We start from the raw sequence: 23338 nt of genomic DNA, 5'->3' as shown, positions 1-23338 counted from the left end.
TCTTATATTATATTAAACTATATAAGACACCTAGTATTATATAATATTATATATTATATTATAAGACCCGGTATTATGTTATGTTATGTTACATTATATTATATAAGACCCCGTATCGTATCATATCATATCATATCATATCATATCATATCATATCATATCATATCATTTCATATCATATCATATATCATACCCGGTCTTATTTTAATTAATTTTTGCTCCAAAAGACCCATTAGAGTTGATGGTCCGGCTAGGTCTTATTTTTGGGGGAACACGGTAGTATTACACTACTCCCTAGAACCACCCACAATCTATTATTTTAATCTTTCCCCCCAAGTATTTGCCTCTATATTTCTAATTGTAGGGTTTTAAGTTGCTCTATCTTGGTTTAACAATTTAATACAGTATATTACATATATACTGTCTTGGTAGATGTGGATTTAGCAATTTAGCTCTCTGACTACCAGGCTACACCCTTCTTCTACTCCCCACGCCACACACACAAAACAAAACAAAACAAAACAAAACAAAACAATTAGAATGCTATCAAGTGAAGATTACAGAAAACAGAAAACCCTGACTGTACTGGCTCAACAAGGATGTCTATTATTTCCATTTAACATGAGTTTGAAGATAATATCTCTCAAGGTTGCATAATTCAGTGGTATCATCAAAGATCTTTGCTCTGCTATCCTTGGGGTATTGACTTCAGGCTAACTGCCCTCATGATTTCTAGATGATGACAGCAAATATCCAGTGAAAAAAGAGGTGATAACTCTACCTTGCATTTCTCTTTAAGAAGCCCCTCAATAGACTTGGGTTTATGCCTCTTCCTAAAACAATCACAAATAAGAGCAAGGACATTTTCATGATTGGGACTAATTAGGTTTACCCTTTGGGGCTGGTGTTGGGATTAGACTCCTCTAAAGCACATTGCCAGAGAAAAAATGATAGATAACTGAACAAAATATAGATGGAGAAAGGTGGGAGAGGGAAGGATGGAATGTTGGGTAGGCAGCAACATTCCATTATAATAGGATTATATGACAATTTTTGGTTCAATTGACAGTCATGGATAACATCATACTGTGTAAATATTATTCACTATTGAGCCAAATAATATATTATGAATTAATTTCTTTGCTTCTATAGTTCTTGTAATTGCTTTCCCCAAAGATGATGATTTCAACATTTGTTTTGTTTTCAACATTTGTTTCAACATGTTCAACATCTGAACATGTCAGATAGTCTATTAACTTCACGCATTTTTCTGCGAAGTTTCCCCTCAGAACCCTCTGGGGAATCACTCTGGACTGGTTATTCTATAGGTCAGCTGTCATTCTGTGACTATTCTTTGACTCATTTCTAAATCAGATACTCTGTTTTTTGGATCCATGGTTTTTCTTTTTCATGACGCATTTGCTTATTTTGCTGGATACATTTAGCTTTCTAAGAAAAGAAGTAAATTTGTTTAGCCTTTGTGTGTCTGCAAATGCTTTTAGTCTACTTTAAAGCTTGACCAGGTATAAAATTCTAGGTTGACATTCTAGGTTGAAAGTCATTATCTTTCAAAAATTTTAAGACTCCTGATCTTTTGTCTTCTATCATCTATGGTCATTAATGAGATGTTTAAGGCCATTCTCATTTCTGTTCATTTGTATGTGCTTTTGTATGCTCTCTTCTGAAGACTTAAAGGATTTTTACATTATCCCCAATATTAATAGCATTCTTGGTGACATCTAAAACACAGCATTTGTAATACTGATATGAAATTATGTTAAGAAGATTAGTAAATGGAACCATATGAAACATTAGGAGGGCTGACTTTACACAGAGTTACACATGATTCCAAGCTGTACAACTCATTTATCTAACTTGCAAATAATACCACTTAATTTCTCTCGTAGGTGGGTATTTAAGCCCTTGGGCACACTCAGTCTGTGCTCAGTTACCTAACATTTTCTGAGATAACCAGCAAACAGCAAATCTTGTAAATCAGAATTTTCTTTTAAGTTCATTCCAATTTAACCATCATCTCTTTTCACTGTTGCTTCAGACTCAGCTGTCTTTGTTTTTTTGGCTGTGAACATTTTTACCTCTTGCTTCCATTGAATATATAGAGCAAGCATTAGCCATAACTTATTGTCTATACTTCTTTCTGGGGCAGCAGAGCTATGGGCACACAAACTCTTTTGATGTTAATGGGGGAGAGGAAACTTGGTCTTTTTGCAGATGGTTGCCAACTTGTTTACCCTTTCACTCTATTGCTTTTCCTTTCTTGGCCACAGAGTTGTTTGCTGTTTCCATTGGGTCCTTTGTGAACCCATGTTTTCCAGGCCTCTCTATGTCATGCATGTATTGTACTGAGGGTAAATAAGACTCAAGCTGGGCCAATGTTTAGTCATAACTTAGATGTGTTAAAATTTAACGTTTTTTTTCCCTCTGTAACTGCACCTACCTTCTTACTGAGTCCTTGTTTCCTCTACTAGTATAAAACCCATATAAGAAGATCCAGAAATGGAAGTTTAAACTGAGATCCTAAGATGACAAATGCCAGATGGCCGAGTGCATTGTGAGATCACATAGGATTTGTAAAATTTCAAGGGAAGTCTGTAAACTGTTTTCATATTAAAATTTTAAAGGATAGGGTTGGAAATGGGAAGGGAGGCTTAGATAGATGATGTCTTTGAAGAGAGCTCTGTTGTGAACTCTTTTGCCTCCTTTTCCTGCATCTAAATCCTGGTGAGAAGAGTTCCTCTGAAATCTTGGTATGTGTCTACGCAGTTCAAGGTGGAGGGTGGCAGTGTGGACTAGTGTCTGATTTTTTACTGAAAAATGTTAAAGGCAGGAATGTGGAGTATTCGGCTGATCAAGGCGGGAGCAAAGGATGCATGAGAACTTCCTTGATCAGATGTGCTCATTGAGAGAAAGAATAGGCCTGAGGCTCTTTTAAATCTTGTCCAAGCCTGACTGAGTCCTGGAAACAGGAAGGAGACAGTGACTATGGAATGCTGAGGTGGAGCAGCTAGCTAGAGGAAAATGCATCCACAAGGGCTAGAAAAAAAATTGAATGTTTCCAATGAGGATTTCTGAAGGGACCCACAAGGGGGACTGTAAGTCACAGAACCAGCTTTAAACATCTTTCGGACCAGAGGACAAGGACATTTTATGACAGTCTTGATCAAGTAACAACTTTCTTGTTCCCCTCTCTGCTCACCTTTCCCTTCTTACCTCTTTCTGCTTTGACCTTCGAGGAGTCAGAAAACACAGCTAGCAAGATAGAAAAATAGGGATAGAAGCCGAGGGTGAGGAAATAGGATCCCATTCCATTTTTTGGTTGACCTCCCTACAAAGACCAGTTGAAAGACAGGGAAAGTTTAACTGTTAAATCAAATTTAGTGTTTTTGTAATAACTTGAGATTGCACACTTTTGTTTCCTGAATTGAGGTTTTTGTCTGCAACTTATGTGATCCTTTGGGCTTTTTATTATCTAAGAATGACCAGAAAAGTACTGCCTGAACTTCATCTAAGGTGAAGGGAGGGAACCAAGGAGCAGACCACTCACTTATATTTGAACTTCCCTCCTTCCCCATCCTTATCCTCCTTATGGGGAGAAAAAGCTGCCCTTACTTTCTATATGGCACTGTTGTTATGGCTGATATAAAACTCTATGCTTAGTCTTTTTGGCTTTGGCTCCGATCTTGTTAACTCAAATCCTGTTGCAATTCAAAACAAAACCATCACTGTTTTCTCAAGCACTCGCAACTTAGTCCCTTTGCTTTTGCTTTGACACTGTTGTGTCTTTTAGAAGCTGACAAGTAATTTAACTGGCTTCTTTGTTCTAGGCTAGGTAAATAGGAAGCCTCAGGGAAACGAGGAATGACTAGGGGTTATGAGACCAAAAGTGCATCAGTTTACTATTTAAAAAATATCCTGCCTTACATCAATAGTAGGTCCATGGCATATATTTCCACTGATCTCCATTTGGCCTATAATGTAATAAGGGAGTGGACGCCATTTATAAGTTTGTCTCTAACCTTTACAAGCAAGTGTAGAAATATCAGTTGACTCTACTGCAGCAATTGTGACTAGAGAGGAATCATCGCTTCCCTTCACTTTGTGGACTTGTGAGATCTCAGTTGGAGGAACTAAAAAAATAAAATAAAACAAAACTAAGTAAAATCAAAGCCAGATGGTACCAGAGAAGACAAAAGGGGAAGACCTCTATTACTGATCAATATGGCAAATCTAAATGCTCATCTGAACTTGGAACACTGCATACAAAAGTCATCATTACCTCAATTATGGTGTCAGGAGCTCTTTTTTCTATCCAGTTCCACAGATCCTACTCTTGTGGTAAAAAAAAAAAAAAAATGAGTGAAGTTTAGGTGCAGAAGAACAATGTCCCAAATACACAGTTTTGGGCTGTAACTCCTCAAGGAACATGAAATAAAATGCTTAAATCAGAATTCTGAAACTAACTATATGTACCATTAGACACATAATATTAGGTTGGTACAAAAGTAATTGAGGCTGTGGAATTATTTTTAACCTTTTAAACTACAATTACTTTTGCACCAACCTAATAGTATTTACTACTATTGTTAAACATGGAGTGACATTTTAATAGTATGAAACTGGGAAAGTTTTATTGGCTGTGCTCCTTGAAAGATCTTTGATAATTTGTACCATTCTTTCAGACTATTTACTTGGACAAGTTACCTATCCATTAATTCCTTAATCTCATCTTGGCATAAATATCGATGTAGGGAACATTTTGTGCTTCAATGGAAAATTACATACTATCTAGGGGACACCTTTCCATGTTATCTGATTCTGTGGGAGCTACTTTAGAATTCTGTAAATCGTAGATAACTGATAGAAATGTAAAACAATTCTTATCTATAGACATGCAAATTTTCATTGGACAACCCTTACCCACTGTGGAAAAAGCTAGTTTTTCTTCCATTTGCACATTCATTTCAACATTTCTTTACTCCGTGTAAATCTGTGCTTTTTGATTTCTCCTTTGAATTGGTTATAACACCTCCTCAGTTTTCTCACTGAGTTAAATAAAATCTTTGACACGTGTTCATTTTTATATCGATGTGAGTCATGATCTTACCTTTTAAAACAAATTGTCTTTTAAGAGTATATTGTCAAAATATTAGTGTCTACCAATCCATGTGTTGCTGAAACTGGAGACCAACTGAGTCCAGGGCTCGCGCTGCCTGCTCCGCTCAGCCAGTAGAGCGACACGGGAGCTGGGTCATAGACTAAGCATTTATTATCAGAGCACCCGCAGGTGTGAGAAGACAGCGTGTTAACACCTCCAAAAACTGCTTTGACATTCTCAGACCGGCCTGGGATATTTCAGGGCAAATCTGGGCATTCCTTCAGGGGCTACCTGATGGATGGATCCAGGGGTCTGCATGGAGCCTTCCCTCTGGTGATGTGGCTCTCCTTTGTGGTCATCAACCCAGGAGCAGGGATGACAGTAACCTGGGAAGAATGCTAGGCCATAAAGATTGTGATCAGTAAGCATGGGGATATTCATCATAAGTTTCAGGGTAATTTTCTAAAGCAGAGAACTGGGTGGGACAGGGGCCTTCCGAGCTCAAGCTGCAGGGGGATGATCTGTTGTTAAACTATAGGTAGTTCATGGAAAGGTGACCCAGGGATGATACGAGGCCCTGTTTCATTGCTAAACAATGACAACATTGGCAACAGATAAAAAAGCAAGGGCCTAGGGCAAGAGAATTCCTATGACTTCGAAACTACTCTGGGATCCCTCCCAATTACTGAACCAACGGGCAACAGAAGCACCAAAGAACCAAAATGTCAACATCAAATTATAACCTGCTAGGCCACCAGTACCTCCTGTGCTCCAGGGTGTCCGCAGTGAGTTCCCTTCTGATAACATCAGCAGAAATCATCCCTGTTAGAGGCAGGAAAAAGTAAAGGCCAGTTTCTATGTTTAACTAGATTTCTGATTATTTTTTTGATAGCAAATTTGAAAGAATCAGAGTGTTTCCTTGGTATGAAATCTTGTCTAAAGACACAATATTATTATAGCAGCAAGTCATGAAAAAACTTGACACAGGTTGACATTCATGACCTTGTCGACACTGATGGGAATTTGTGTGGAAACCAACATTTGTCCTCTTTGAAGTCCGACGTTTTGAGCAGACTCTAGCTCTTTGCTAGGGCCCTGACACTGATTTATTCTGATCTCTACCCTTTAAGATTTTCTTAGCAATTTGGCTGTTGTACAAGTGATGCCGGGGCCATGTACTACTGTTTCTCACAAATATGGTAGAGTACTTGGCTTTACAGTTTCTGACACAGAAGGAAACAGTACCAACTGAAGAGAAGCCCAGTACTTGTTAAAGTATAAACATACTTTAAGGAAATATGTTTTCTCCATCTACCTGATCTTACTGAATCATTCTGCCTCAGATGGATTCCACTTGTGAGACTTGGTCAGTCCCCAGACAGGAAGGGAGAAAGGGTCGCGTGTGAGCTTGAAGTCTAATTAGAGCAAAGATATCATTGGCCTTGGCACATTTCTCCAGACACTTGCTTGGGGATCAAAATAGAGTTACCCCCATCTAACCTCGAGAATAGTTGTTTAAATAATTGTTGCACACACTCATATTTTATTTTTTTAATCTAGGAGTTGAAGGCACTTTGTAAGAGCCCTGTGTGTCTACCTTCTGCTACTGGTCTACATTTTGCTATATTGATTCCTAAATTTACATAATTAGGATTATAGCTAAAGCTCCAACTTTAAAGATAGCTTTGTTCACTAGAGCATGAGAAGTGCAAGACTTTTCTTTTAAATCAGGACTTTAAGTCTCTGGCAAAGTGACCGATAGCACATGTATGGCATCATTCCCACTGTACAAGATCTGCAAGGCTCATTCTTAGGACATCACAGTTAATTTATGCATTCTAAATATTTTCTTCAAATGCCTATAAAAGCGTGATTGTGGTGTTTTTTCCATTTCTCTGAACTTGGAGAATTGGGTGAACTCATTAACATTTCACATGGATTATTGCCCTCTACTGAGGCTTGGTGTCAGTGTCCCTGAATTTTAAAAAGGCTGGTGGTGGTGGTGGTGGTGGTGGTGGTGGTGGTGGTGGTGGTGGGACCCATCTCGCTCTGATCCCTGTGTAGCTATAGAGATTAAAAACATTTTTGCGTTTTTGATACTCACAGATGTTTTTAATTCAAATGACTATTTGCATTTAAGAGACAAACCTAAATGTCCTGTATGTATGGTACACAAGGCAAACTCAGATGTGAAGCATCTGATCTTGGAACACTGTATATAAGAGTAATCATTACCTTATTTTCTCCCTAGAATGATGACTTAAGAAATTGACAAATTATTTACTGCTTTAGAAAATACCATATTTCATTTGGATGGATAATTGTGATTCACCATTAAGAGAAAAACAGTAGATATGTGAAGCATGCTGGAACCTCAGAACATCAGCTGGCACGAAACAGGAGGAAGCTGGGATTGAGTTGAGAGAGAAATGGAAGTGTTCAGGTGGGAAGGCCGTGCAACACAACGCCCTGGGCCTAGGGCCTACAGGGCTACCAATATGAGCTTGTCAGGCAATTAGTGAATCAGGTACGTACGCGTGTAGAAGAATGCTTCCGTGGGCTCCCATATGTGCTCTATTTAGTAGGTAAATCTAGAAGCAGGAGAGTGTGGTGTATGCCAGTCCAGTGGTTCCTAGTAGGACCCCTGCAAGGGTATAAGAAACAGGATCCAGAATCTACGACTAAATTAGGGCAACTAGGCAGGGAATCAGGATGTGAAATATTTTAGAAAGAGCATGTGATTTGGAGCCAGATTGAAATGGTTATCCTGGCATTTCCTCTTCCTAGCTGTGTGACTTTAGAGAGTTACTTAACCTCTCTGAGTCTCAGTTTTCATACCTATCAAATGGAATAATAATTACCACTTCATAGGCTGTTGTAAGGCTTGGAAATACTGTATGCAAAATACCCAGCACAGTATGGCATCTATACTTTAATTGATTGAGACATCAGTCCTAGTGAAGGACAAGAGCTCCAAACAGGTGAGTTCAGTCTTAAGGACTCGGAGTCCTTGGGCAGACTGAAGTCAGGTAGGAAATGCTATGACCTGGCTATGTGTAATTCCATCTCTAGCAAACTGTAGACCTTGTATAAAGTCTGGAGGCCCTGGGGTTGCTGGTAAGGAATGACTCAGAATGGGCTGCAGCCAGCTCCTATAGAGGTCAGAGGACAAAAAGGGCAACCAGAGAAGGCAGAAAATGTCAGTGTTTTTTGCTGGTAAAACTTATCGGTGACCTGGTGGAGTGGTCTTTGGTTTCTTCTCTAAAGAGACCAGATCTTTTGGTCTGGGAGGATACTTAGTACTCAAGAATTGTGTGTGTGTGTGTGTGTGTGTGTGTGTGTGTTACAATTTTGCAATTTTGCTGTTGTGGGAGGGAGACCATTGGCAACAATAATAGTTATTTGTAGAATCCTTTCACTAACCTATATTATTGTATACTATACTTACAGCAAGTGTAAATATTGTCATTGTTGCTTAATATATGAGGCAACTAAGGTATAGAATGATCAAGTAAGTGACTTGTCCATATCATAGTTGAGACTAGAATCCAGATAGCATTTCTTCTGGACCAGAGCTTTTCCCATTGTATAGATTTAAAAATTAAATATATTGAAGGGATTTTTACTGCTGGTAGTAGGACATATTTTCCTCTGTGACTTGTGGGATTTTTTTTAGCCATATAGTAACAACAATATCTGGGTAACTTTTTTCTTTTTTCTTCGTTATTTTATTTTTCATTTTTTACGGGTAACTTTTAACTGTATCTCTATGTAGATTATACATGGAGTAAAATTTATGGGAAATTTTATGGCAGAATTTAAATTCCCAGTCCCAGGGAAACCTTGTCTGACAGTGTACATTTTGAGGCCACCAAGAGCTGAGTAGAGAACAGGATGGTTTTGGATTTGTCAGTAGCCAGCTTTGTGCCTTTCAGCAAGTCTCCCAGACTTAAAAATCCAGGAGACTGTTGTTCCAGCCTTAGTGTCTTAAGTGATCCTTGAAAGTTTCTTTCAACTCTCAGTAATAATAATTACGGACAGTATCATTTGTAGGTATAATCACCTTCCTTTGAAAGAAGAGGAGGGCACTGAGGCTCAAAGAGATGAAGAAGTGTGCCAAGGCAACATCGGCCATCTATAGAAGAGTCGTTTTTAGTGCAGGATTGGGGTCCTCAAAGTCCTTGTTTGTTCTGCTGTACACAGTCACCAATCTGTTGGTTTCTCTCCCCTTTATTGGTGAGAAATCAGAGAACTGTCAGGGGAACGGCGTGCAGAGTTGGGGGACCCACCTCAGCCACATACTCTATTGGGGAACAGAAGAGAATGTCTCCACTTTGATTTCTCTTTATCGCATACTTTAACATTTTCTATTTTTGAGTGTATTTTATAATGTACATAAATAGTATGAGTACGTGTGTATGATTCATAAATAAATTATTTTACATACATCATATAGAAAGAGTTGTGAGGGCTGCACTAAACTGTTTTTTTTTCCTGAAAGGAAAAATATTTGGAGAGCCTGGATTTCAACCAATTTTAATTTTTGACAAATAAAAAATAATTATGAAAGTAAATAGGCCATAAAAATATTGTATAAAAAAAAACCAGTTGTAAATGTTTTTATTAGGATTATTTGATATTTTGGACTAATTATACTTTTGAATTATCTGAGGCCACTGTTCTCCTGCATCAAAGCAGGAGACCTGGAAAAGTGATTCAAGAAGAGATGTCTGCTTCATGTGGGTTTGACTTTTGTAATCTTGCTTTTTCTGGTACACTGGTAGTAATTAATAATAGCTACTATTATATATTTATCTGCCAGATGCCGTGATATGCATTTTAAATTGCGTCTCATTTAATCCTCACAATGGCTCTGCAAAGCAGCGTTAATAATTCCATTTTATTGACAAGGGAATTGAAATTGCCCAAGATTACCCAGCAAGAATTTGGGCTTTGATCTTTCTGACTCTTAAATTCACTACTTTTTTGTTTGGTAATGGTGTTAAACACGTCAGAAGTATGTGCTAAAATGTTAATTTCTTAAAAATCAAGGTTTTTTTCTCTCTTCTTTAAAGCCATTAAAATGGATGCCCAATGCACATTCATCTAAATCTTATCACAAAACTTCTAACGTGCTCATATAAGAGATTGTTCTAAAAAATTACATATTTTATTACCTTTTTTCCTCTTCTTTAGAGATAAAATTAAATGCTGATAAGTTTCTCTAATTAGCGTATTTTATGCACAATTATATCACCCTCAAGACTTTAAAATGATTGAATGTTAAATTTTTATAAGTAACTTACCAGAAATTGGTGATTTTGCTATTTGATATAGAAAAATTAGGGTATAAATTATACTAATTAGTTTTGCTACATTAATTCCCATTTGTCCCATTAGTTTCTACTAGAAATTGAATACATTACTTTGTCAAATGAAAGATAATTGCTTTTTAATGTTAGGTAAAAAATGCAAACAAATTGGATACAGAAATAAATCAATTAGTTATGTGTGAAACAAGAGTTACTAATTTAATCTAGCTTTATAAAATACAATTCACTTTTAGTGAACAAGTCATAGATTTAAATAATATTTTTAACTGAAAACAGATGAAGGGAAATTTTAGAAAATGACTAATCACACAGAAAAGAAATTTCAGTGAAAAAAAAAGGATTAAATTTGGCCACTGGGTGTCAATCTTGATCCATATTCACAAATAGTTTCAGAAAGAACTCTTAAATGACTTTAGCTTTTCTTCATCATTCTCTCTCCAGAGAGTTAGGGGGGCAATTTTATTTAATAGCTAAAACAATAACACATTTTCTCTTTTGAAGTCTTTGTGATTTGTCTTTCACCACCATGAAGATTTTAATTTTGAGAAAGTCAGAGGAGAAAAAAAAATACTAAAAACAGCAGCAACTTTAACAAAAATAAACTGACATTTGTACTTTTAAAATCTTCTTGGGCTAAGCTTGACTAGCTGTGGAAGACATCATTGGGGGAATTTATTTCTGCATAGTACTCTGACTATGTAAAATTTCAAAGTCCTGTAGTTCAAATATTGATCTGGAAAATATAGCTCTTTTAGTAAAATGGTGCGTTTTATTTTATGATTACCTTTTCAAACCAGGAAAAAGGTAAAACTACAAAATGTGTAAGTGTAAGGGCACATCTCAGCCCCAGTATCCCCTTATCTTTGCCTCTTTCTATGCATGGATATGCTATGTATACACAAGCATTTATGTAGATGTATCTCGTCCCTTTTTAAATACACAAATGGCACAGTATATATGCCATTCTAAAACTTTCTTCTTTTTATATTTAGTAATATATCTTGGTAGTTACTTCATATCAGTCAATATAGATCTGCCTCATTCTGGACCGAGACCATCCTTCTTAAAAGATCATAAATACTGCTCTGATGTTCTCATCTCTTAGGATTTTAAAAGTGGTACCAAGGCAAGAATTTAGTCAGACGTGCCAATCCAGATTAGAGGAAAAGGAACTCAGAAGACGGACGTCCTCACCTCTGATGGTCTGCAAGTCTTTGATGCTCCTTCTCCTCCTTTCTTCCAAACTCTTCCAACAATTCTGAACATACCTCTAAGTTCTGTTTATCTTACAGTCTCTGATAAGTCTCTTTAGAAGTTGGTGGTCCACTTAAGCCAAGCCACAGTCATATTACGGCCACTAAGATACAGCATAGCATTATAAGGGCCTAAAAGAAAACACCATAAAATCAGGCAAAGCTGGATATTTGCAAATAACAATGAAACAAAACAAAACCCCTCTCATTTGGGTTAAACAATACTGCTTGGTTTCATTCCTTTTTGAGCCACTGAACTGGATTGAGCATATTTTCATTTTTTTCTAACTTAGCAGTTTGACTGAAATCTGTCATCCTATAAATAGGGCTGCACCAAATGAGTCTCAGTAATTATTGTGGGTTGCTATGACCCCAAGTTTACCCTTCCATTATGTTGGACTGACATTGAGACCATTCTGGACCAAATGCCAGTAATCTTTCTAAAACCAATGCAATCAGCATGTGTTGAGATGTAGCTTCAACAGGAAGCCAGTGATTCCTAACCTTCTGGAGTTAATATATTCTGCTGTTGGGTTTCTACATCCTCCCCCACTGTAAGCACTGTGGGAGGCTACACCTGGGTTTTGAGCACTTTCGAGTATTGCTTCAGACCCCTTGGGATCATTAGAGATATGGGAGGGTTAAGTGCTGGGGGATACCTGTTTTCAAGCTGTGTTCTCTTTGTCAGCACAGCATTTAGAGCGCTTGGTTAGTAAATGGCCCTTTGAAAAGCCTCTGGGCTTTAAAACAGGTCCCTTTGGAGTGACTGGGCAGTATTGCTTTCTAAGAGTTAGGAGATGTGATCAGTGCTTGAGTCCACAGAGGAATGTTAGGTGTTTTATGCCCTGTCAGGATGTGCAGAAGCTGCCTTTGATTTGCAGCTGAAGTCCCTATTGGCCTTAGAAGCTTCAATAACACCTTGGCTGGGAATGACTGTAAGTCAGGGGCACCTGGCTGGTAGCTCTGTAGGCCTGCCAGAGCAGTATTTTAACGTACCTTTAGAACCTTGCTTTTGTTTAACTTTTCAGAGCCTTGAAAGCATTAATGCAGCTTCTGAAAGGGTCCAGCGCAAAGGACGAGGGCCGGAGGTGCCAGAATCACAAAAGTGTGTGGCTGTTTCCTTGCCTTTCAGGCCTCTACCACCAGTGATCCAGAAGAATGAGTTCCCTTCTTGGAACTGTTCTGGAGACTTTGGCCTCTTGTTTCTACTTTTGCCTTTGGCTGGTAAATGCTCCCCAACCCTGGGTCAGGTTGGCCTTTCTGAAAGGCAAACATGGGATTTAGTGCCATTTTTTTTGTTTGCCCTTAGGCTGGATACTAACAGTTTCTTCATCAGTGACATAAACATGATAATAATGGTACGACCTGGGGAAATAAATAGGACGATGTCTGTAAAGGGCTTGGCACAATGTTATTCAATTGTAAGAACTCAGTAAATAGAGGCCACTAATATTAGAAGAGAAGGTTGCTTTCGTGGTCTGGGGGAGTAGAGTGAGTAGAGTGATTTTAGTTCCTTGTCTAAAAGAGGACCTGCCCTACTTGACATTCTGTAACTAGAAATTGCCTCCTTCAAATCAAAATGTCTTGATAAGTGTAAACACTTCTGTGAGAGAGAAGTTCAGGCAAGACATGATTTACATATTAATGAGAATAAACTAATCTTAGCAACAGATTTTGATAAGGAGCAATGAGGGCCCTGAACACTTTGGGGAAGAAAAAGAGTTCCCACTGGGTAAAGGAACGGCAAAGATTAACTTCCTTTACTTTGGAATTCTATATAGAGCTCTTCTGTTTCCTTGAATTATGTGTCCCTTTGGAAAGAAATGTCACCTAATGACCCATATGTATTTAGTCCCACGGTTCTCTCTCTCCATTATTAGTCACTTGTTAATTCCTTTGCTTCAGTTAGAGCAAGACTGGAAACTGTATGAGGGCAGGGGCCCCAGATATGGTCTTATTACCACATGTATAATGCCACAATGCTGTAATAAATATTTGTATTTGAGCACAGCCTAAGTAGGCACAATATTTTATGAATATTTCTCCCTCTTGTTATATATTATTATAAATTATATATATATAATTGAATATATTTAACTGAGTATATATGAATATATATTTGTATATATAATTATATATATATATAATTGGAAGTGTTATATAGTTAAAAGCATATACCCTTAATATTTTCATTCTGAAGATTATATTTATTCAGAAGAGATCTTGTGCTGTTGCTCATTAAATGTACTTATTTTACAAAGAGGAATTTAATGGCCAAAATGAAGAAGTTACTCCCTCTAGATCACAACCAAATATGGTGGTGCAGGGACTAAATATGAGGTCTTTTGTTCCAAAATGGTATTTACTATGTCAGTGTAAGACACATCTAAACCTGTAGAAATTTTTATGAGAATTTATTTAAGCCAAACGCCCCTCAACACGATCTCAAATGCTCTGGAGAACAACAGTTCTGCAGCTTCATTTATGCATTTGAAATTGAGGAGGGAATGTAAGGAAGATTACATGGAAGTGGGAGAAAGCAAGGCAGGGATTCGATGACAGGATAGTTAAACAGATTATTTGCTCTCTTGAGGGTTAATACCCCCTTCATGGGTAACTACTGGCATTTCAAGGGTGTGTTAACCTAGATGTACAAGAACAAAAGACAGGGCTGGTTTAAAACCTTTCACTAAAGAAGATATAGGCCTGGGGCATGACTACCCACCATGACCTGCCCAGTTGGGAATTTACGGTCAGATCACCTGTGAGGTTACTTTCCATAGAAGCCCCTTTTTTGTCCACACTATGCAGAACTCAGTATAGCCATGTAGTCAAGCAATGAATGCCTGGGATAGCTAGGCTTGTTCAATACCTATCTTCAGATTTTATCTGGAGCCCAATACTCAAAAAGACACAATTCAATTGCATTAAATTATATTTCCTAAAATTAATCTGTGTAGTTAGAAGTCAGATTAATGGTTATTTTTTTGGGGAAAGCGTGTCATGACCAGAAAGGGTCATGAAGGGAGCTTCTGGGATGTTAGTAATTTTCTGTCTCTTCACCCTAGTGCTGACTACATGGATTAATTTGTAAAAATTAAAAAGTCATCCAACTGTATACTTACTGATTTGTGTATGTATTTTACTCTTTAATTTAAAAAGTTTACTTAGAAGGACATAGACTGGCTAGGTGCCATCTATACATAAGACCTTGAGGTGCTATATTTTACCCACATGAAAGTAAGAATTGAAAAGAATAATGGTAGGGCAGAGGTTCACATTTTAGAAAGGGCATGTTTAATCCTCCACTTTTGTCCTTTTATTCTCTCCTGGAAATCAATTTTCTCCAAAATAAGCATATTTATTAATATTTAAGAAATATTATAGGTAAAAATCTACCCCATGGGCATCTTTTGCCCAAATTGCATGGAAAAACGGGTTAGTAGGTTTAAAAAAATTTATTTTTATTAGTTTCAGGTGTACAAAACAATGTAATAGACATTTATACCCCTTACAAAGTGATAACCCCCCAATCTACTACCCCTCTGACATCATTTATAGCTGTTACAATACCATTGACTCTGTTCCCTATTCTGTACTTTACATCCCGTGAATATAGTATACCCTGTTTTCCCGAAAATAAGACCTAGGCGGACAATCAGCTCTAATGTGTCTTTTGGAGCAAAAATTAATATAAGACTGGTATTATATTATATTATACTATAATTATATTATATTATATTACATAAGACCTGGTCTTATTTTACTATAAGACCTTATTTTACTATAAGACTTACAGTAAAATAAGACGGGGTCTTATATTAATTTTTGCTCCAAAAGACGCATTGGAGCTGAGTGTCCGGCTACGTCTTATTTTCGGGAAACATGGTATATGTATAATTATAGTCGACATCCAATGTTATTCTACTCCAGCATCAGGTATATAGAGCAGTGGTCAGGCATCTACAAAGTCTATGAAGTGATCCCTCCGATAAGTCCAGTACCCATCTGGCGCCCTACATAATCTTTACAACATTATTGATTATATTCCCCATACTGTTTTTCATATCCCCTTGACTATATTGTGGCTGCCAATTTGTACTTTCTAATCCCTTCACCTTCTCCCCCATCCCCACCCCACTCCCATCTAACAACCATCAGTTTTTTTCTGGTTATCACAATGAGCCTAGGGTTAGAAATGCTTCGGTCACTGTATAACCTTTTCCATGCCCTTATCAGATCTTTCCACCCCAGGCCTTAAAGGGGCTGATAATTCCTCCTCAGGACTTTGCAAGGTCATTGCATGTGGGTGGAGGTGCCAGACACACAGCCATGAGTTGAGCAGAGCTATTTCAGATGTTCAGCATGTTTCTACACTTCTCCTCACAGTGTGAAAAGCAGATACAGGGCAGATCCAAACAAATATTTCTTGAAATGAATGTTAGCACAGAAGGGAGTGGGAATTAATAGGTTTTTATCAAGAAAAAGGAAGAGGAGGCGGCTGAATGCTGTTGATGTAGAACTATGGCCTGCCACCTATTTCTCATTCTTTGATCTCTTGCCATGATTTCCACCTTTACAACTTTTAATTAAGGCGTTGCCATGGAAATTATGGCATTCTTATAGCCTACCAGAGTTAGTGCAGTTCTTGTATTTTTATAGATTTTTAAAAATCTAAATCAGTTATAGAAAACCTGGGCCATTTTATATTTAGAATAACTATCAGCTTTCTAGAAATATAGTGATAGTTGTCTCAAGGTTTTGTATTCCCATTCATTAATTACTTTTTTTTTTTAATGACAACTCACCATATGAAGCTGCTTTTTTTCTTTGCATCCAGAGTTGTTCAATAATTCTTTTGAAGTGTAGTGGAAATTCTTTGAATTTCACTTTCCCTTTTTTGGTTGAAATAAGGAAAACATTAATTAAAACATAAACACATCGTTTTAGCAATGAAAAATGCTGTCTTTACATAGTCTGAAGCATTCAGACATAGCAAGACCCTTGACAACATTTTAATTTAGTTCATATAATCATTGAACTCCCTATTTTTGACTCCCTATTTTTTTTCAGTTTTATTGAGGTACTATAGACAAATAAAAGTGGAAGACATTTAAACTATATAATATGATGATTTGATATATGTATACATTGTGAAAAGATTCCCCCCCATCGAGTTAGTTAATACATCCATCATCTCACATGTTTACTTTTTTTTTTTTTTTTGGTGAGAACATTTAAGTTCTGTTTTCTTAGCAACATTCAGTTATACAATACAGTGTTATCAACTATTGTCACCATATTATATATTAGATTATTATATCCTCAGACCTTATTGGTCTTATAACTGAAAGTTTGTACCTTTTCCTCAACTTCTCCCTATTTCCCCCACCCCACCCCAGCCCTTGGCAACCACTTTTCTACTCTGTTTCCATGAATTTGACTTTTTATGAGAGAAGAAAAACTAAAACAAGTGGGCAAATGAGAATACTATAGTCATTAATGTGAATGGCTGGTAGAAATGAAAAGGAGACCCAAGTATTGGCTCAGTACTTATTTTGAGACCCAGGGATTAAATATTGTTTTCCATTGAGTGAAATTGGGAAACTTCTTTAAAAAATGTGCGCTTAGAAGCACTTCCATTGAAAATATTCCGGTGCTACTACTCCCGTCTGCAAGCACATTCCAGGCCTATCTCTAGTTCAGAGATCTGAGAGTCAGAGTTAAAGAGAGATTTTAGAAAATAGGAATTTTTTTCCTTTTGCTGTAATTCAACCTGAGGGCTTTTCATTTAAGTTGTCATTCTTGGAGGAAAGCAAAAACCTACCTCCAAGCTTGATAAGGCTTCCTTGGCTTGCTGCAGATAAGAGAACTTTTGCGATAAAGGATTGAGTTGATTTTGATTTAGCTTCAAATTATTCCAGTGAATTTGTCAAAAGAAATATGCATAAGTTTCACATAATATTTATATTTTCGGTAATTAGTATACAACATTTCTATATGCTTACCATTGTTGACAAGGAATAAAATCTTATTAAATATCACCAAAAGTTATTTCCATGGTCTGTGTATAAGTAAGACTGATTAATTAATGAGCTGACTGTTATTTTTCCTACCACAGACTTATGGGCATTTCTCCTTTCTCTTATTGTGTTGTTTAAAAAGTCATTTACTTGTATCTAATGACGTTAAAAAATAAGAATATTGGAGGAGTCTCCCTTCTCTGGCCAAACTGTGGCTCACATAGTTTAGCCTGCTCAGTGTTGTCCCATGTAGTGTCCTTCTAAAAACAAACATGTAAATTTATTTTTAACATTTGAAAATTGGGTGTTTCTCACAAGAATCCAAATTTCTGGCTCCTGTTACAAAATTAGGGACTGGTAATACCAAGGTTAACTACTTTCAGGACAATAATTGGCTGAAGCTGAGCTATAGCTAAGTTACATACTTTATTTTTATTTTTTTATTTTTTATTTTTCTTCCGCCTCCCCTCCCACTCCGGTTCAAGCCATTGTTTCTCAGTCTAGTTGTGTAGGACACAGCTCCCTGGCCTATGCTGGTATTATGAGCCTTGGGGGCGGGGTGGAAGGGGAAAGTCCACTCCCCGGCTACTGAGGCAGTCAGTCACTGCTAGGCAGCTCTCTGCAGCCCAGCTCCAGGGAGAGCTGTTGTTCACAACCTCAGCTGTAGAGGGCACAGCTCACTGGCGCATGTGGGAATCAAACTGGCGACTTGGGCCCTGTAGGCCTCTGAGTTCGAGACTCTTGTTTGAGGAAGGAATTGGGTTGGATTTGATAAGATTTTAGGAAAAGATTTTTTGGTGCTATTATCCAGAAGACTAGAATATCCCTAGAACTTCATAATCAAGAGTCTAGGCTTTGATTCAGACAGATAAGTGCTCCAATCTCTGTCCTGCCATTGCCTAGGTCTTGGAATTTGGGACAAATTGCTTAAATGTTCTTAAAATGTTTCTCTTGTGTAAGCAGAGATAACATCCCCCTCATCAGGTTGTTTTGAGAAGTAGTAGAGAGTAATTATTCCCAGTGCAAAAAGTTTTGCTAATCAAAAAATCCCCTAATTACTTTTATTTATTTACTTTTTTAAAAATTTTAGTATCCTTAGTATATAATCTTATATTGGTTATATTAGTTGCAGGTGTACAATATAGTGATTCAACATTTTTATACCTTACAATGTGATCACCCCATTAATTCTAGTAATCTTGTCACCATGCAACCTTATCACTGCATTATTGACTATATTCCCCCATCCCTTTTCACGCACCCCCACCCTCTCCCTTCTGGTAACCCTCCCTTTGATCTCTGTTTTGATTTGTTTTTAGAATCCATATATAAGTGAAATCATATGGTATTTGTCTGTTTGCCTTTCTCTACCTGACTTATTTTACTTAGCATAATACCCTCTAGAATCAATCATGTCACAAATGGCAAGATTTCATTCTTTTTTTTATTGCAGCATAATATTCCATTGTGTGTGTGTGTGTGTGTGTGTGCAGAAAAGGGTTAAATCAATTTCCCTGGACTGGAAAAATAGACTTGACCTAGAAAATCCTTTCATAGTTATATATTTGACAAATGAAATTTATAACAAAGCCAAGAGAAATCTTAAATTATTGACAGAAAATTCAACTACCTTCAAACCCTTCCTTTAGTTATCTTGTCTGCACAGATCTATAACGTTATTAATATTGTTCAAACAATAGCATCCCTAACATCAGGCTTCTCCATCTGGCTGCACATTAGAATCACCTGGGAAATTTTAAAAATTAGCAATGCCCAGGCCCTACTCTCAGAGACTTTGATTTAATTGGGCTGGGGTGCAACCTAGACATCAATTTGAACTTCTGTCCTGTGGCATAATGCTACTAGCACTTGGTGCTGGTGTGAAGAGGGACGATAACTCAAAACAGCAGAGCCTGGCCATAGGTCTGTTTCTATTACACTGATGTATTCCTGACATTCATACCGTGTTTCGTCGAAAATAACACCTAGCCGGACCATCAGCTGTAATGCATCTTTTGGAGCAAAAATTAATATAAGACCCGGTCTTAATATAAGACCAGGTATAATATAATATAATGTAATATAATGTAATGTAATGTAATGTAATGTAATGTAATCTAATGTAATCTAATCTAATATAATATAATATAATATAATATATTACTGGGTCTTATATTAATTTTTGCTCCAAAAGACACATTAGAGCTGATGGTCTGGCTAGGTCTTATTTTTGGGGAAACACACTCTTGCTGGCTGCAGTGAACTGAGACTTAACTTATTTAAGTACAAAGGAGAGAGAAATGATGTTGGGGCAAATGGTTAGTCAACACTCCAGCAAGAGAAGGGAGGTCCATGCTAAACATGTCTAAACATGTCTGTGACAGTGTGAGAAGCATTTCGAGTGTACTTTATACTATACACAGTAGACCTCATTTGGTCATACCAAAAACCCCTGAGGTGGACATAATTATTATTATTCCTACTTTATAGGTAAGACAATCTATAATAGTTATGAATTTTTCCATAACGACTATCACATTGTTTTGATATTTGAAATTAAATTGAATCTATTTCTGAATTCCTGTTTGCCAAGATCAATAAACAATTCAATACAAATAACTCACCTGCCCTTGGCTTGCACCAGAAGCCTGGCTTTATGGACATGATAGGAGGGCTGGATTTTTTGTTTTTTTGTTTTTAAAGATTTTATTGGGGAAGGGGAACAGTGTGTACTTCCAGGCCTTTTTTCCAAGTCAAGTTGTTGTCCTTTCAATCTTAGTTGTGGAGAGTGCTGTTCAGCTTCAAATTGTCCTTTCAGTCTTAGTTGTGGAGGGTGCCATTCAGCTTCAAGTTGTTGTCCTTTCAGTCTTAGTTGTGGAGGGCGCAGCTCAGCTCCAGGTCCAGTTGCTGTTTCTAGTTGCAGGGGGCACAGCCCATCATCCCTTGTGGGAGTCGAGGAGTCGAACCTCGGCAACCTTGTGGTTGAGAAGACGCGCTCCAACCAACTGAGCCATCCAGGAGGCAGCTCAGCTCAAGGTGCCGTGTTCAATCTTAGTTGCAGTGGGTGGAGCCCACCATCCCTTGCGGGACTCGAGGAATTGAACCGGCAACCTTGTGGTTGAGAGCCCACTGGCCCATGTGGGAATCGAACCGGCAGCCTTCGGAGTTAGGAGCTCTAACCGCCTGAGCCACGGGCCGGCGCTGAGTTTTTGAACTATAGCAGTCCCCATGATCAAGCCACTCCTCCCCCATTTGATGCCCCTGTTGTGTGCTGATCCTTCATTGTTTGGCTCCAGATAGACCACAGAGAACTCCTTCACGGAGATCATCTCACATTTCTGCAGGCTTGGCCATGGAGAGACCCACTGCTGTTCCCAATGCTGGTGACCTCCACAGGCATCCGTGTGCCCAGCCCTTCCTCAATATTCTGGGCACTGCAAGAAAGCTAGTGGAGGCTTCCTTGCCTCACAGAATCCCATCCCGCTCCTCTCTGTCTTGCAGGATCCAACAATACTTGGGAGTCCAGGTGAACCCTCCTTTTCTTGGAGGCATAGAAGCCTTAATATCATTTTCTTGCCTGGGCAGAGCCTTCTGCAAAAAAAGCTTAGGAAGCACACAAAACACTGTTATCTCTCCAGGAGCAAAGGAATGCAAAACTCAGAACACAAAGACCTGAATGTATTTGTTGAACGAGAAAAGGGAAAATAGCATTCTGTTTATTTTTGGTGATCAATTCACAGCAGCCCAAAAGAAACAAATTAATGATTCATAAGGTACTCTGGTGCTGTACTAGGAAGATTTCAAAGCAAGTGAGACTGCTTCTGGGAGCTTCTTTTTTCATCAGAATTAATCCATTGACCCAAATGGATCTCGATATTTCATAAGTCCAAAAATAAAATCACATCTTCACTGAAGAGGCTTGAAATTAAACACCATATCGGGTCTTTGATAAGTAAAGAAAACAATTTCAATCTTTAGTGAAGCCACTTTGAAACAGCTGACTTTTTCTGGATAATTCTTTAACAACATCCCCCTCACCCTATCCCCTTTCTTTTTAGATTTGTTTCTATGACACTTCTTGAGTACTAAAAGTTAGTGGCCTCTTTCATTGATTCTTATTCTAATATCACATACTTAGTTCTTGAGCCAGAGGAATACCTTTAGTCAACAAAGGCTTACAGATTTGGGGGGACCCTTCGAAGATCTAAGGGCACCTGTAGCCCACTGTCAGCTGTGGAAACCTCAGCTGTAAACATAATACGTTTTAGATGGTCTTTAACTTGACTATCAGAAATAGACAGATACCTCTAATCATAGAGCTCTAGGTTGTTCCTCCTTGAAAAGGAAAAGGACAGATCTTTGCTGAGGCTGAAGTTCTTACACCTCATAACGGACTATAGTGGGGTCTGATGAATGGTGGTAAGAAAAGAAGGTGAACAGAAATAGAAGTTTATACTATATGATGGAAAATGTGGTGTCATTAATAGAATGGACTCTGGGAAAGCCTGAAGACTCCCTGACAGGAAGACAAGAGTGGGTATCTTGGTTTTCTGGAGGACTTAAATATTGGAGCCATCAATAAGAATAACTGATACTTACTGAATACTATTCCTCACAAAAACTATATAGGATAAACACTAGTGTTAGCCCCATTTTTTCAGATAAGGAGACTAAGTCACCAGGAGTTTACAAGCCAACACCGTGTTATATATAGCTGGGGGAGTAGAGCTGGGATTTAAGCAATGTAGCTTTAATTGTGACGGAGCCTCTGTAAGCTCAATGTCATTATTACTGGGAGGATCTGGGGGAAAATTGCTAAAAATGCTGTCTTTCTATACGACCAGCAAGGCTCGCCTGTGAAGTGCTGCTGGCCCCGGTGTTGGTGCCGCCTAGCCAAGCTTGCCCATGAAGCCCCTTATACTTTGAATGTGTACAAAAAGGCAGCAAGAGCTAAACATTTCCTTTTTTAACCTCCCCCATGGTTTATCAAGTAAAACAATTACCTTCACCATCTCAGGGTCCAAGGGTTGGAACTTTGCTGTTTCCTAAGAGATGACTGTCTGGGAAGGTTCTTAACTAAGAAAACACCTTGGAAAAAAAAAAAAAAGAAGACACCTTGGCAAAGGGGTAAAAAATTGACTAGTTAGTGCCCCTCAGTGCAGGAGGCTCAGGACCTTTGGATTACTGACACAGTTCATCTACTCTGGCAAGTTGTAGGATTTCTGGAGACTGGCACATTTTTATTCACTGCCTTTTAAGCCACCAGACATGCGGATGTAGACTGGACATATAAAAATACAGTTATAAAATGCTAGGGCATTTCTGAGTGACACATCCAAGAACACAACTATACAAGTTCATGTCCATTTTATTCAAATCACCACTGGTGTGGCTATTGACCAACCCTATTTCTCAGACTATACCATTTCTCCATGCACTTTGCTCTCATAGGTTTTGCAATGCACTGAATTCCCGATGAGAGTGTTGAGAATTAAAGTGCTATTATATTTCACATTGGATGTTTGTGATTATTAATGATTGGTAGCGTGTAATAAAGAGGGGACAACCACTGGGGTATTCATGTTCTTGGCTCCTAATAATTCCTTTCTATTG

The 23338-nt window shown here is 38.0% G+C and overlaps 1 pseudogene across 1 annotated transcript in view; it reads left to right on the top strand.

Annotated features, from left to right (window-relative positions):
- Nucleotides 1–23338, top strand: part of LOC308498533 (interferon-induced protein with tetratricopeptide repeats 1-like) — a 67395-nt pseudogene that overhangs the window by 22576 nt on the left and 21481 nt on the right. Inside the window, exons 2-4 of the transcript in view lie at nucleotides 11555–11651; nucleotides 12731–12926; nucleotides 21022–21251. The product of the transcript in view is annotated as an interferon-induced protein with tetratricopeptide repeats 1-like (transcript). The remainder of the gene's footprint in view (nucleotides 1–11554; nucleotides 11652–12730; nucleotides 12927–21021; nucleotides 21252–23338) is intronic.

The sequence above is a fragment of the Rhinolophus hipposideros genome, assembly GCF_964194185.1.
Source record: "Rhinolophus hipposideros genome assembly, chromosome: 6".
NCBI classification, from domain to species: Eukaryota; Metazoa; Chordata; class Mammalia; order Chiroptera; family Rhinolophidae; genus Rhinolophus; species Rhinolophus hipposideros.
This window is presented reverse-complemented; position numbering and strand designations above follow the sequence as displayed.